The sequence below is a fragment of the Mus caroli genome, chromosome X (genome assembly GCF_900094665.2).
Source record: "Mus caroli chromosome X, CAROLI_EIJ_v1.1, whole genome shotgun sequence".
Taxonomy (NCBI): domain Eukaryota; kingdom Metazoa; phylum Chordata; class Mammalia; order Rodentia; family Muridae; genus Mus; species Mus caroli.
The window spans coordinates 58,362,409-58,365,803 of NC_034589.1; the positions used below are offsets into that span (position 1 = coordinate 58,362,409).

The 3,395-nt window shown below is 39.0% G+C and overlaps 1 pseudogene; it reads right to left on the reverse strand.

Annotated features, from left to right (window-relative positions):
• The window catches only part of LOC110286223, a 15,052-nt pseudogene extending 12,349 nt beyond the window's left edge, over positions 1–2,703 (reverse strand).
• Positions 2,704–3,395: the final 692 nt, after the last annotated feature.

Here is a 3,395-nt window from a genome sequence, read left to right on the forward strand (position 1 = left end):
CTCACAGTCAGCTATTGGATGGATCACAGGGCCCCCAATGGAGGAGCTAGAGAAAGTATCCAAAGAGCTAAAGAGATCTGCAACCCTGTAGGTGCAACAACATTATGAACTAACCAGTACCCCAGAGCTCTTGACTCTAGCTGCATATATATCAAAAGATGGCCTAGTAGGCCTAGATAGAGAGGCCCATAGGACATGCAAACTTTATATGCCCCAGTATAGGGGAACGCCAGGGCAAAAAAGTGGGAATGTGTGGGTAGGGAAGTAGCGGGGAGGGTATGGGGGACTTTTGGGATATCATTGGAAATGTAATTGAGGAAAATACGTAATAAAAAAATATTTTAAAAAAAAGAAAAGAAAACTACAACTTGTTCTGAATCTCTTTGAAAGCATCATTAGCAACATAACTACTTGCTAATTTTTCCATTTGATAGATAGGACAACTAAACAAATAATTTCAAACAGAAGAGCATTTAGGCAATATACAGCAATGAAACTAGAAAAACATTTACTATTCAGTTACTGTTGTGCTTGGGTTGTGCTAAATGTAACTGTAAACCCTGACCAGCAGGGAAATTGGGTGACTCCTGCAGCACAGAGTTCTGACATTAGTCAGAGTTGTCCTGCCACAGATACCTTTGTTTCCTATTGTGGTTTGTTAATCTCTATCCCCTTTTGTTAATAAGAAATCCGGTATTGTTTGTTAAGGTTTCCTGAAATAATTATTTTTTCAATTAATCACTTAGGGATCAATACCTATACAGTAAATTAAAAGAAAAAAAATTGCTGTACCCAGGTCATTAGTAAGTTCTTGTACTTACTTGTGTTCTCTTGTACCTCAGGGTCAGGCATGGGAACATGGACGCTCTTCTCCTTATTTTTTCTTTCCTTTCTTTCTTTTTTTTTCCAAATTTTTATTATATATTTTCTTCATTTACATTTCAAATGCTATCTCGGAAGTCTCCTATACCCTCCCCCCGCCCTGCTCCTCTACCCACCCACTCCCACTTCTTCGCCCTGGTGTTCCTTTGTACTGAGGCATATAAAGTTTGCAATACCAAGGGTCCACTCTTCCCAAAGATGGCCGATTAGGCCGTCTTCTGCTACATATGCAGCTAGAGACAAGAGCTCCGGGGTTCTAGTTAGTACATCATGTTGTTCCAACAATAGGGTTGCAGATCCCTTTAGCTCCTTGGGTACTTAATCTAGCTTCTCCATTGGGGGCCTTGTGTTCTGTCCTTTAGATGACTGTGAGAATCCACTTGTGTATTTGTCAGGCACTGGCATATTCTCACAGGAGACAGCTATATCAGGGTTCTTTCAGCAAAATCTTGCTAGCATATGCAATAGTGTCTGTGTTTGGTGGCTGATTATGTGATGGATCCCCGGGTGGGGCATTCTCTGGATGGTCCATCCTTTCGTCTCATCTCCAAACTTTGTCTCTGTAACTCCTTCCATGGTTATTTTGTTCCTTATTCTAAGGAGGAATGAAGTATCCACATGTTGGTCTTCCTTCTTCATGATTTTTGTTTTGTTTTGTTTTGTTTTGTTTTTGTTTTTGTTTTGTTTTTGTTTTTTGTTTGTTTGTTTATTTTTTGTTTTGTTTTGTTTTGTTTTGTTTTGTTTTGTTTTTCAAGACAGGGTTTCTCTGTAGAGCCCTTACAGTCCTGGAACTCACATTGTAGACCAGGCTGGCATGGAACTCAGAAATCAACCTGCCTCTGTCTCCCAAGAGCTGGGATTTAAGACATGTGCCACCACTGACCCCGGCTTCTTCTTGATTTTCTTGTGTATTGCAAATTGTATCTTGGGTATGAAATTCTTAGGCAAATGGATGTATCTGAAGGATATCATCCTGAGTGAGGTAACCCAATTACAAAAGAAATCACTTGATATGCATTCACTGATAAGTGGATATTAGACCTTTCGGTATTCTTAGTGTCACTTTCCTTGAGTTCCTCAGAACTTCTAGAAGCTAAATGCAGAATCATCTGACTGAGAAGTATCACTTTCTCCACCTAAAGGTAAAGATTTTTTAGGAGCCTTTTTTTTTTTTTCTAGCTTTTTTTCTTGCTCTTGTGTGGTTGCTTCCTTTTCCTGGTACTGAGAACTCACTTGAGGAGCTTCCTTTTTGCTTTTCTTTTGTGTTTTTTTCTTTTTTTTTCTTTGTGTGTGTGTGTGTGTGTGTGTGTGTGTGTGTGTGTGTGTGAGACACCATGTTTTCTGCTTCTTCTTATGGGATTTCTTTGACTACTTATGTTTTTGGGATTCATGGGCAGATAGTTTTTACCTGGGGAGGTGTTTTTTCCCACATTGGTAATGTCTTGCTGATCACTACTGTCTGTTTCAAACTCTTCAGCATACAAACTTTTATATCCACTGTGTCACGATCTGTCTGGTATATTGGATTCATAATCATATATCTTCTTGTTCCCAGAGTTAGCCTTAAGAAATTCATTTCCAGGGTCCCAGAAATGTCATTCTTTGACCTCCAGTAGTCTCCATGACTTTCTTCATCAAAACTACCACTTCTCATCTAACTTGACCTGCTGGGTACTGTGTTCCTTCTGGTCCCCTGGTAAGCACCCTCCATCTGCTTCTTTAGTTCTCTGATTTTCTACATGTCAGACTCTTCTTGAATCTTATTGTGAGTCTCTGTATGACATTCCTCAGGAGGAATTTCCCCAATGGCACCCACGGCATTCTTTAATCATGTAGCACAGCCTCGAGTTCTTTGCTCAGCCTGTTTATCCTTTAAGTAGAGGAAGGCTACTGATTTGTTTGAATTAACTTTATATACAGCCACTTTGCTGAAGTTATCAGGTTTATAAGTTCTCTGGTTGATTTTTAGGGTCACTTAAGTAAACTATCATATCATCTGCAAATAGAGACATTTTGACTTCTTCCTTTCCAATTTGTATCCCTTTGACCTTCTTTTGTTGTCTAATTGCTCTAGCTAGGACTTCAAATACTATATTGAGTACATAGGGAGAAAGTGGGCGGCCTTGTCTGGTCCCTGATCTTAGTAGGATTGCTTCAAGCATCTCTCCACTTGGGCTACTTGGCCTCATCAAAACCTAGTTCTCCCATTACAGCAAGTGCTGGATACCCCATCACACAGGAAAAGCAAGATTTGGATTTTAAATCACATCTCATGATGATGATAGTGATGAAAAAATACTCAATAAAATTATTGGAAACTAAATCCAAGAACACATAAAAATGTTCACCCATCATGATTAACTTGGCTTCATCCCAGGGATGCAGGTTTGGTTCAATATATGGAAATCCATCATTGTAGTTCACTATATAAACACACAAAAAGAAAAAAAAAACACATGATATTCTTAGATGCTGAGAAATCATTTGACAAAATTCAACAACCCTTCATGGTA